Source organism: Pseudonaja textilis, chromosome 6 (assembly GCF_049901715.1).
Source record: "Pseudonaja textilis isolate UNSWEBS1 chromosome 6, rPseTex1.2, whole genome shotgun sequence".
In the NCBI taxonomy this organism is placed as follows: domain Eukaryota; kingdom Metazoa; phylum Chordata; class Lepidosauria; order Squamata; family Elapidae; genus Pseudonaja; species Pseudonaja textilis.
Window position 1 is genome coordinate 31,170,553 of NC_141995.1, and position 13,814 is coordinate 31,184,366.

Consider the following 13,814-nt stretch of genomic DNA (forward strand, 5'->3'; position numbering starts at 1 on the left):
ATGACAAAATAAAGGAAAAGCAGGTTAGATTTACAGTGTACTGGAGAGAAAATCAAATACAAATCAAATGGGTAATAGTGTGGCAGAGTTTAATATTTTTTGATTGGCAGCATTAAGAGTCACCCTGACTGCCTTAACTTACATTTATCTGAATTGTATCTTGTTTTTAATCAGAATTCCAAAAACTGTCATAAAGAATTAGATAAGAAATAGTACTTGAGAATGCTTGCTTCCTGATATTTGGAGACTATCATTTTCATAATATATACACTATTTTGCTACCACATTCTGAAAGATGCTTTTTTTTTGTCTTTATGATTCTAGATCCCTCCATAACTTTGCAGCTTATATAATTGCCTATGTTTTCTTATCTGTAAAAACCTAATGGAAGAAGTTATTTCTTAATGTCTTCTCCTTGGAATTTTAATAAAGGCTGCAGATTAAGAATGCAATAACTGCACAATGAGAGCTCTGAAGCTTTCTCATGAGCATTTCACATTCCCACCCCTTTATTTATTAAGCATATGATGAGAACATGACAAAGAGAAATAAACATGCACACAATTCACATAATTATATACAAAACCTCTACAGGGATATGGCAGCAGCCTCATAACTGGATGTCTAATTCAGCTATCCAGGCGATTGCCTTGGCATTGTACTGTGCAGATCTTCTAGAGAACTAGGGAATGCACTTTGTGAGCAGTCTTACACAATCTGTTTAATAGTTTGCATATTTAGCACCATAGTCACAACAAGGGGAATATTCCCAGCTCCATTGATTTAGACAGAGGCACTTCTTCCAGCAAAACATCTAATTCTGTTCAGTTTCGTCCACACAGAGTGAAGCAGATTAAAACCAGGTGATTTGGTAGAGAGATCATTAATGGCTAGTCCACAAGATGGTAATTTGGATCATTCTTCTCTTCCCCAAGCATTCTTGCAGTTAAATTAGGAGATGGTAAGTGAATAGCTATTTTCCATGATGGTCATGATTTCACTCTTGTGATGGTCTGTGCAACATCCTAGTGAATAAGGAGGTGCTTGTTGTTCAGCATCCATGACCATGGCTGAGTTAGAACTTGTCTTCTAATGTGGGTCAACATGATCCTGCTGAGTATTGGTAACTAGTGAACAGGAATGAGATTGGTACATGTGCCAGAGATAAACCACATTGTCTGACACAGCCGGACATTGGCCGTTTGGGTGTGGATACTGTTAGGCCACACATTGGCACAATATTCATTTGTGGAATAAACCAGAGCCAAGGCTATTATTTGTAGGGTATTAGCATCAGCATCAAAAGATGTTCTAGGCCAACGGTCACCCATGACCGTGAGAAAATTTTGGTGGGCCATGAGAAAATTTTGGTGGGCCATGAGAAAATTTTGGTGGGCCATGAGAAAATTTTGGTGAGCCTCAGAGAAATCTCACCCCCAGAGCACCCCCCCCCCAAAGCATTTAATCCAGGCTGAGCAGAAACATAAGGTTGCTCAGTCCACATGGCCCATGGGAACCCTCCCCGCCCACTCACTCCTTACCTGGCAAACTTGTCTGCTAAGTTGCTATTTTTCCTTTTTCTGACCATCATCTGTTCTGCTGTGATGGGAGATTTAGATTAGCTAGGAAGCAGGAAATGGTTGGATTTCTTGCTTTCTAGCTAAGCACAGCCGAACTTCCGTTAGGACTGAAGGTTTGCTTGCAAGCAAATTCAGTGCAGACTCACGGAAAGCAAATTTGAGAGACTGAACTAGCCAATGGCAGATAGATAGATCACTGAATGATTCTGTGAGCAACTCAATCTGCCTGCTTTGCCTGATTTTGGATAAAAGTTGATTTTTTAAAGTAAAGAAATCAATATTTACATACATGGTGTGTTGTGAGTTAATTTTGTGAGTTTGCTTGCTAGCAAATTTTATGAGTTTGTTTGCAAGCAAATTTTATGTGACAGACTGAACTAGCCAATGGCAGATATATAGACCTCTGAATGAATTTGTGATTCTGTGAGCAACTCAATCTGCCTGCCTGCTTTGCCTGATTTTGGGTAAAAGTTGCTCTTTTTTATAAAAAAATTCAATATATATATATAAATATTTATAATATTTACATACAAGCCATGCCCAGCCAGTCATATGACCACCAAGCCACACCCACAAATTAGGCCACACCCACAGAACCAGTTAGTGGTCTCTGGGATCTAAAATTATAAGTTTGGTGGTTCCTGAAGTCCAAAAGGTTGGCGACCCCTGTTCTAGCCAGTGTGTTCAGTAAACTGTAGTGGCTTTTCAATTTTGCAATTGTTTTTTCCAGGTATTGTTATAAGGTTAATGATCTATCCAAAGTTACTCCCAGGTACTTTGGAGAGTTATTATACTGTAAAATATTATTCTGGAACTTTACTGTGGACTGTAGGGCTGGTAATATGCACACCAATTGGTGAGGTAGAATGCGTCTACATCTTTATTTTTCTAAAAAAAAGAAATTAATAGTATAGATTCTGGTCTATTTGGCCATTTCACCTTAGGTGAGCTCTTTTCTCTTTAATTTTAGTCTTTTCTTTGCTATATATTTGTTATGATATGTACAGAATAACCCTTGAGTGACAAGGATATGCACATGGACACGTTTATGAGAGTAGTTACGAATAATTATTCAGCCACACACTTATACACTAAATTGAGTTAAAGTTTATTTTAAGAAATAGCACAGTCTAATAAACGGTCCAGGTCATATACGTTTAACAGTCCAAAGAATATCCAATTACAAAGTCTTCTTACCGGTTGCCTTTGTCATTTACAGTAAACAAAAATATCAAAATATAAGCACAGCATAAATACAACAGAGAACTTTAGATAGCAACAGAATGTCAGAGAGACAGAATGCCAGAGAGAGCAAGCTATGATCTCTAGCTCCTTCTTATGGTAATTTGCAATATAATCAACCTATCGTAATATATCAATACACTGTAAAAATAAATAAAGTGATTTTGTCTACAAACTTACATTGTTGGTTTGTATAGTGCCAACCCAACTAACTGGTGGACAGATTCCTAACAATATTTACAATTTAGATGCAAGAAACACTTTCGCCCTTGATCACAATTTAAGGTAATACAACCAATACCTGAAAAATGCTTTGCAAGTTTTCTAAAATTGATGTGAAGTTATAGGGTGTTTTCTTCATAGATAACATTATGGGCAATTTATATAGAATTGGTTTACATACTGTACATTACATCGCCATTTCCAGTATAGCTTAGTTGTTACAAAAAAGATTTGATTTAGGAAATTACTTAATTATTTCTAACTTCTTTCTTTCTCTGATAGAAAATTGAACAAAGAGTTTGTTTCTAACTGTTCTCAAAACTATTGTACATCCTTTATCACTTATTCCCTTACCTTCCAGTATTTTTTTTTGTGCAACCTGTATGCTATTGGGATGGCTATTCTGTTATATATTGTAATTATGGCTTTGGTTATGCCTGCTTATGTTTATTGATTGTGGGGTCTAGCATAGAAATAGTACTGTTATACTTATTCCAGACAATTCCAATAAAGTTAGAGAAATAATATTTTGAGGACTTAAATAAAATGATGTTGAAATATATATGGCAGGGAAGAAAGACAAGGATCAAATGAAAACTGTTACAAGATACTAAAATGAGAGGAGGTTTTGGATTACCCAATTGGGAACTATATGATCAGGCCATAACATTGATGTGGATGAAAGAATATAGTACTTTCTTTTGAAACCAGAGATATTTTTATTGGGAATTTTACCTGATACATATAGCAAAGATTTGAAATACCTGATTGTAAATGTATTAACAGCAGCTAGGGTTGTATTTGCTAAAAATTGGAAAAATGAGAAAATACCATTGCAGGAGGAAATAATTAAGAAAATATTGGAATGTGCTAAAATGAGTAGATTGACATTTAAAATTAGATAACAAGAGGCTAAACAATTTTACAAAATTTGGGACCTTTTCTATCAATGGTTAGATAATAAAATACAATAATAGAATATATAGAATTTTAGAAAATAATAAATATATAAAGATGTATTTTCTTTTTCTTTTTTTATTATATCTACAAAATGTTTTTTAGGATAGATTTGGGAGGATTATATGAATTCTTATAAACTAAGTAAATTATAGTTATCTCGTAAAATATGAATGAATAAAATTATTGTCAAATGATTTATTAATAATGATACTAGGGTATTTAATTTTTGATTGATAATATGAGCGATTATGTAAGGTAACTGTAATTGAAGACTATGAAATGGATGCACAAAAAATTTGTAAACCAACCGGCACACTGCTTGTATGCTTATGGAAGAAAGTTTGATGTTTTTATGTTTTGTTTGTTTATGTTTTGTCTTTAAAAACCAATAAAATTTACAAAAAAAGAGAGAATGTATTACTTTAAGAAATGCTGTTTCTTAAATGCTGCTGTTAATATTGGAAAGGCAAGACTTACAATTGGGGTGGCTTGCATTTTTATGGTATAAGAAAAGTAAGGCACATGGTTATTTCCAGAGACATTATATTCAAGATGCTTTATTGTCAATATGGGAGAAAATAAGGGAACAACATTATTAACAATACCAGTCTGGTTATCAACAATGAAGGCATTTGTATAGCCAAATGTTTTTAAAATGGAACATATTGTTGGATATAAAGATGTTTTACATGAAAAGGGTGAATTCAAAACAACATAAAAATTAAATGAACAAGGGGTAAACTTGAATTGGTATTCATATATGCAAATATATGATATAAAAAAGACAATACGCTAGATGGGTTTTACAAAGAATTGACTGAATTAGATAAAATTCTGACAGGTACTGAAGAGAAGATGATTAAAAAATTGCATTGCTATCTATTAGGAGTGAAACTAGAAGAACAGGTTAAAGAAATGATGGGGAAAATTTTTGGATATGGGATAGATTTGGATAAATGGCAGAAATTATGACTAGAAATTATAAATAAACAATGTCAACAGTCTATTAAGAGAATTTGTATAAGATTTTTACAGGTGGCACCTACCCATGGCAAGACTAGCAAAGATGTTTAAAGATAAATCGGCAAAATGTTGGAAGTGTCATCAGATACCTGGATCATACTACCATATGTGATGGACATGCATGGAAGCTAAAAGATATTGGACTAAAATGCATACATGGTTGGAAAAAATGATAAAACAACACATAGACTTAAAACCTGAGATCTTTTCATTTATTTTATTTATTTATTTATTTATTTTTGTCAATTGCTTACAAGATAATAGGTATAAGTAAAAACATAGTTATGAATAAATGGATACATATAAGAAAAAAAAAGAAACAATAGGACAGGGACAGTAGGTATGTTGGTGTGCTTATGCACACCCCCTACAGACCTCTTAGGAAAGGGGTGAGGTCAATAGTAGACAGTCTAAGGTTAAAGTTTTTGGGGTTTGGGGAAGAAACCACAGAGTCAGATAGAGTATTCCAGACATTGACCACTCTGTTGCTGAAGTCGTATTTCCTGAAATCAAGTTTGGTGCCATTAACCTTGAGTTTGTATCTATTGTTTGCTCTTGTGCTGTTATGATTGAAGCTGAAGTATTCATTGACAGGTAGGACATTGCAATATATGATTTTATATACTATACTTAGATCGGACAGAAGGTGGCGTAGTTCTAGATTTTCTTGGTCTTGAATTTCAAGTCTGGTGGCATAGGATATTCTGCAATGAGTAGAGGAGTGGAGAACTCTTCTTGTGAAATATTTCTGGACTTTCTCAACTGTGTTAATATAAGATACGTAATATGGGTTCCAGACTAATGAGCTGTATTCGAGTATTTGTCCAGCAAATGTTTTGTATGCTCTAGTTATTAGTGTAATATTGCCAGAGAAAAAGCTATGTAAGACTAGGTTAACAACTCTTAACACCTTTTTGGCTATGTAGTTACAGTGGGCTCTAGCACTTAGGTCATTAGAGATGAGTACTCCAAGATCCTTGACAGAGTTTGGATCATCAACAAGGTCTTGACTATTCAGCCTGTATTTTATTTTCTGTTGTTGTTTTTTTTTTGCCAATATGTAGGACAGAGCATTTATTTGTTGAGATTTGAAGTTGCCATTTGTTTGACCATTTTGATACATAGTCAAGGTCTTTTTGAAGGGTAGCATAATTGTTTGTGGTGTTGAATAGCTTTACATCATCAGTGAAGAGAACACAATTGCTCTTGATATGATCACAGAGGTCATTTATGTAGAGTATGAAAAGAGTTGGTCCTAGAACACTGCCTTGGGGGACACCACTGTTGACAGGTACAGAATTTGATAGGACGCTCACAATTTTGACCATTTGTTGTCTGTTTGACAGGAATGTTTCTATACAGTTATGCAGGTGTCCAGAGACACTGTAAGATTTTAGTTTTAGGAGTAGTTTGTCATGTACCACTGAATCAAAGGCTTTACAGAAGTCTATGTAGATTACGTCTATTGCTTTGCCCTGATCGAGTTATGTAGTCCATGTGTTTTTGCAGTGTAAGAGTTGCAGATTACATGATAGTTTTTTCCTGAAACCAAATTGTTTATCAGAGAGAAGGTTGTTTGTTTCTAAGTGGAGGTTGTTTCTAAGTGGAGGTTAATCCATGACTTTACATCATACAGGTGATGCAGCATAAAGAGATTGGTCTGTAATTTTCAACTAGGCTGGGGTCTCCCTTTTTGAAGATGGGGATGACCCTGGCTTGTGACCATAGTTTTGGCAAGGAGCTGGTCCTGAATGATTTTTCAAAGATTAGAGGTTCGGCTATAGCAGTGGATAGCTTTTTTAAGAAGTAGGCACATATTCCATCCGGTCCAATAGATAGAGATGGTTTTAGATTGGGTAGTGCTTTTTCAACATTGTCTTCTGTAAAATTGATATGTATTAGATCATTGTAGTTGACTGTGGTTTGACTAGGAAATACTGGGCATGATCCATTGCTGTTTACAAATACTGAACCAAAGAATGTGTTAAAGATGGCTTTAATAGTGTCGTCGTTGCAGTCTTTACCATTAGGTCCTTTCTGGGGTGGGATAGACCTTGAGCCTTTTAGTTTGTTGTTTACAAAATTGTAGAACGCACAGCTGGAATTGGTGCATAGAAGGTTTTCTTCTTGTTTAATATGATAATTGGTGCATTCAGTTTTTATCTGTTGGCATAAATTTTTGTATCGGCTTTGAAGTTGGCAACATAACCAGATTTGTTTTTCCACCAAAGTGATTTCTTTTTGGATTTTTGTATTGGATTTTGGGGGATTTTGCCTGAAAATTATAGTAAAGAAGAAACATACTTGATTATTAAAGTATAAACTGCAGCTAGAATTATATTTGCTCAAAATTGGAAAAAGGAGAAAATTCCGCTGGAGGAGGAGGTGATTAAGAAAATAATGGAATGGGCAGAAATGAGTAGATTAACATTAGTAATTAGAGAACAAGAAGAAAAGGAGTACTATAAGATTTGGGAGTTATTTTATGGATGGCTAGAAAATAGAGTAAGAAATTAAAGGATATTGTATTAATAACGATATACTAAAATTAATTATTTTTGAATAAGCTTTAATATGATTATAATTTAATAAAATTTGGGATTCGCCTTTAAGGATAGTTTGAAATTGAAATAAAAATTTAATGACAATGTAAGAATGATATAAGAGGATATATAATGTTGACTATAATATAATATGAATGTAAATTTAATAAGAAATGTATAACAATATTATTATATGCAGAAGATATATGTACCCAACCAACACACTGTATAATTTAAAGATGGTTTTGTTTTTTTTGTTATAAAAATAAAAAACACAGTTTTTTCAAAAAAAAGAAAAAAAAGAAATAGTACTGTTGATCACTGCTATAAATCTGTGCTTCACATCCTTAACTAGACTAAAAAGATATTTCTTGTGAAATTGTATTAGAAGGAATAGTACTGTATGTACTTTGCCCAAGTCCAAATATTTTTTAGTTGCCAGCTGTCTTCTGAAGTGGCTGTATATATGTACTTATATGTTTTAAGATTTATGTAATATTTAGATATTAATATAATATTTTAATGTTAAATCTAGCCAGACTTCCAGTCAGGATGGCTGCCCAGCATAAGCGCTCCTTGTAGCATCAGGCTTATGAAACTCAGTTGGTCAGAGTGAATTTCCATAAATATCAAGAATATATCAGTTATGCTTGAGACTTGATTCAGAAGAAGAATTTGAACAGCTCTCTGAATTGTTAAAAAGTGCCATAATGAAATCTTAGTGCCTAAATAAAGATAGCTTCCCAACGGAAGCTGCAGTCAAGATGAAGCCTTAACCAGTTCATCATTTAAACAGAGACAGCTGCATAGATTAGGTGATCTCAATAGCTGATATATTTACCATTCTAAAGGGTTCATGATGAAGAACCAGAAACAATCCATTTTCATGGAGGCTGTGCATCATTAAAAATTACCCATAAGGCACTTTGGAAAAATATTGCTTTCTTACAGTGTTTAAGACGTGTGATCCCAGCTAGAGTTGGCTCACATTTATGTCCCAGCACCATATACATTATCTCCCCCTTTGACAATAAAGTATAAATTATTCCACCTGTATAGCAGCTAATGGAAAGCTGCCCTGAACAGCTCACATGATAGGCTTGTTCATAGTGCAGCACAGTGGGACAGCATTCACAGGACATCAGACAATGTGCAGCAGTATTGAAGCATGAAATAATTTAATGCAACTTAATCTGTGAATACACTGAGAATTCTGGGCTTCTTTCCATCTCAGATCTGACTCAGAACATTGGATGGTGAGCTAAAACAAATATATCCTTTCATGGTCTAGGTTGAGCACTGTAGTTGCCTCCATTAATTTTGAATTTCTCTCCTCCACCCCAAGGAAGTTGGAGATAAAACTGAATAGAAGGTGCAACTATTTGACCTGGGAACCAACGGTTTTTGCCAAACAGCTGCAAAATGAAAATGGACTGAGTGATTGAAGAAGAGAAGGAAAAGAACACACAAATAATATTAACATGAAAATAATTCAGCTGATTTTATTTCTTAATATGGGGGTGGGGGGACTGTAGCCAATAGAATTCTGCAAGTTGTTTGAAGGAGGTGCTCCAAAATGAGCACCACTGTGTGTGAAACACCTAATTTTTAATTCTCAGTCCATATGGGGAAAGGAAGTAGTTTCTGAAACAATTGTAGAAACCTGGAAAAACACATTGCTGTTTTAATAATTTGTAAAGAGATGTTTCGGTATGAACTAAGAAAAAAAATAGCATTAAAGAAACCATTCTGTTTCAAAAAAATTGCAAAGGAAAGGAATAGAAACAGAATATACCCACCTACCTACCCACACACACACTGATTAACATTGGTGTAAGAGATCAACAATTAGTCTTATTCTGGAGTTTCTTGTTGTAGCTATTTGATGCTGTCAATCATTAATAAATAAGGAGTCTTTTTAAAAAAATATCAACATGATACAATTTATGAATTAAGCTATGAAAAACCATAAGGAAAAATAATGGAAACCTATTACCCACTGCAGGAAGCAGATTATCTGGACTACTTCCAGTTGGTTTCTCACCTGGGACTAAAATAACATTTGTGGACAATCTCCCACAGTGGTGGATGGGCTGATTGTAGTAACCTTCTGGACTAAATCAGATGGTTTCTTTATTTATTAAAAATTATTTGCCACCCATTCCACCACAGGTGGAGAAGTGCTGAGCTGTTTCTCCTAATTTTGGGGCCTTATGAGAGGTCTTATGCAAGAAGGTTTTTCTTCAGGATCTATTCTTTTCCCTCCCCTTTAACATCTACCAGTAGATGAAGCTTCTGCAAATTTTCCTGGATTGGGAGACATTATTTGCAGTCATTCGTGACACAGTTATCTTCAGTTTGGATTACTGCAATATAATCTTCATGGAGCTGTCCTTGAAGGCCAGTCAGAAGTTGCAATAAGTACTGAATGCTATGGCAATTTATGAGCAGCGTTGAGGTACAGTGCTCGTTGTAACTTATAGAGATTTTCATGGCATAGGGTCAGGTTATTTGCAGAACAATCTTATTTATTTTTGGCACACTAGATCTGGAAAGATGGATATGCTTTCAATCCTGTCTATTAAGTAGTGACATCTGGCATGACCTAGGAAGTAGGCCTTCTCTATAGGCTTTGCTCTTTGGAGCACCATGCTGTCTGAGATTCAGAATTGCATTGTTTCTTCTTTGTCAGGTACTGACTGGTTTGTTGCAGTCTCTCCATTGATGAATTGGTAGAAATATTTCTGATTCAACTGAAAGAGAGATTCTGCCTATAGTGTGCAGGTTGGGCTTTGTATCTGTTGATAGCTTGGCTATACCTATTATTTGCTGTTTTATTTTTCTACAGCTTCTTTAATCTTCCTTGTTTTTGATATTTCTTTGATCGGGTATTCTTTTTTCTTCTTGTTCTTCATCTTCTTTTATTTCATCTGTTCTAGTTTGCTTGTATATGATCTTAACTGAGCTTATTTCCTATTTGATCTTCAATTTGGTGGTCCACTGATTGGCTTTTTTTGGATATTTTTCTTCCAAGGTATTCAATTAAAACTGCAGATGTGTTGTTTATTGGATTGTTCCTTATAGTAAGTGGTGCTTATATTTAATATTACAGTATTGGCATCTTTGAATACTTGTATTAGTTATTTCTTTGGAACAATCTTCAGTGTAGGTAATCTTATTATGTTACATTTATATTTTTCTAGATGCTCAGTTATTCAGTTCTTGTTTTTTTTTTTTTTTAGTTAGAGGGCTTTGTTCTTTCTAAGGAGAAGGCAGAGGAGGGTGTGCTTGGTTTGGGAATGAAAATAATTCAACAGTTATGCTGACTTCCTCTGCTGACAGCTCCCCCTGGTTTACTTCTATAATCTGAGTTACTTCTGGCAAGGTCTCAATTTTGTTGTCCTGGATAGGTTTTTGCAGTTCTTCCAATTTTGCTTTTGTGAAACTCTGGCTTCTGTTCTATAATTTCTGATTTGAATGTTGTTGTTGCATTACTTTCAGATATTCTCACTGGATTTTATTTGTATTAAAGACCATTGTTTCTTTGTTTTCAGTCTTCTTATATTTGCAAAGAGTAAGCAACTTTTCTTCCGGTAATCCTGGTCCAGTTGCTCAGCCAACAGTCCTGTAGCCCATTTGTCAATAGATGTCCAAGAATTTCTAGAATAGTCCTTGCTGACCTGGGCAATGGCCAGTCTGGTATAGGTTTCTGTAAACCATATCTTACTGTTATGTCCCACCTTCCAAAATAAACAGATAAGGCTGAAAGCAGCAGTCCTCGCAAATAAAGGCAGCAACCAGGAATCTTCACTGATAACAGCTGTAGTTAGCCTCCACAAGATAGTCCAAGTTAATAGTTCCAATGAAATAAATCCAAGTCCCAACAAGATATTTCAGGTTTAAATCCTCCAAGCCAAAATCTTCGGTTCTCCTTGCAAACAGTTTGTTCCCAACAGAGTGCAGAGTCATCCCTCTCCCTTTATAGAGCAGCAGCTAATTAGTCTAATTACTGATCTGCCCTCCTCCTGTGCTCCCGTTGGTTTCTTCTCGTAAGGAGACGCCTGCTTCTGACATCCACCCAGCGATTATCTAAATTATTACTTTCACCTGAAGACTCCATAAGTTCAGCCGTTCCCGGCTGATAACCTGATTGAGAAGCTGAGGAGGTTGAAGGTTCAGGCCGGTCCTGCAAATCAAATGTGACCTCCCTTGTAACATTCGCCTCCTCCTCTTCATTGAAATCACTAATACTTGCTGATTCATACAAGTCCTCCTCGCTGGAGCTTTCATTTAAAAAACCTGTAGCTGATGCCGGAATCACAACATCTTACCATATTGTTAATGGGAAGGGCTCTCTTTGTCTGGTTACTCTCATGATACCCCTTCAGTATAATTGCTATTACTGTTGCACAATCAGCCAGATGTTTAGACTAGATTTGGCATTTTTATCTATGTATCAAATCCTTCCATAGGACATGGTAGGACTGATTTTGGAAAAATGTAAGATAAGAATAGAAAAACTTTGAAAGTAGTTTAGACTTATCAGAAGAAATTCTTACTCCCTGGTACTGATTATTATTATTTGTGGGCAATCGTAGATTCATAGTCTGCCTGATGGAGGTTTAATACTTCAAGTCCTAACTGAAGACCTAAGAATTATTAAGATAGCATCTTAATAAGGATATATGCAGTTCTAATGAAGGTGTGGTTTTTTGTAAATTAGGATTCCCATAAGATCTTAACCCTTTCATTTTCCAAACCTTCTCAAGTTCCAAATGTCTAACAAAGTTTCCAGTGGATAATTCTGGTAAGTTGGTTGTGATGTTGCTTGTAGTCAGTTTGTGAATTTTTGCTGCATTCACTGATCAAATAGTCAATTGTTTCATCCTTTTTGCTACAAAGACAATATTTGGTTTTGTTTAAAATAATAATAATCTGGAGTTGATTTAATCTGAAGTTTGCTGCCCATGGCTGCAATAGTGAGATGGAAGGCTATATCAATCAATCAATGTACATCTGTAATGTGTTAAATAGGGGAAAATAGGAAAATATCAACTAAATTATTATTACTTACCTAAATCCCGCTATAAAATAGCAGTTTCCCACCTTTATCTTATGGGATTTACAATGGAAAATTGCTTATTCTGTTTAAAAGATGAAAACAATCTCCAATCCTTTAGATTATGGTTTATATACACATATGACATGATCTCCAGTATAAAGTTATTTTTCATATCAGCATGGATTCACAAGGGGGAAACTGAAAGCTGATAGAACTTCTATGTTGTATTAATGTAGAATCCAGATTTTGGAAACAAAAGTAGACATTTGGTTTGAATATGACTTGACTTTAAGTGGGCATTTGAAATTAACTTTTGAATGTGGAAAGTGATGAAATTCCAACTGAGTTTATTTTAGGTTTGATAAACAAAAAAATGATTTATTACATTACAATATTAGTAATGTTTCAACACCAGAAAAAAACCCATGCCTGTCAGTTCCTTTTAGTAATTCGATACACTAGTTAGTTACACAATTATACACTAACAGACATATGATGTGAAGGCAGAAGGGAAAGAAATGTAGCAGTGAATTTTCTTTTTATAAATGATGCAGTCTGGAATAACCTGAGATAAATTTGAGGTGTATTTTGAAAAATTACTAAATGTCCAATCCATTGATCCAATCAGATAAGGATGCGTTATTACAGGATACAGCTCTCTTCATGGTGTGATCCTTGCAGGATAAAAACTTCTTTGTACAACATATCTATGTGCATATTTTTAGGTACATGAATTGACAGACAGATAAACAAAGTCATGCTAACTTGACCAATGTCAAGTCTACTAAAATTGACACATGTGGTCTAATGTTCAGCAAACAAGAAAAGCTTCCTTCTCAGAAAAGTTCTGAGTACCCCATAGTCAATTGTGGGTTTTGAGCAGAATTCCATGTCCATTGGCTGCATTGGGCAAGCATTCTGCATAGTTGAGCACAAACCATACTCCATGCTCTGATTATTTTTCCTTCAATTCTGTTACTAAAATACGTCAGTTCAACTTGTGGTATTGAGTAGCAATATTTAGATATGACTTTCCTCTTGTTCTGTCTTTGTGCTTTTGAAAGACACAACAGCCTTAAAATATCTTTAAAGTTAATTCATTTTCATTAATGAGTTGTATTCTGGACCATTCATTCTAACCCATAACTTGAGTTTTGAATTTCAAGACCTTGCATTTGTTAA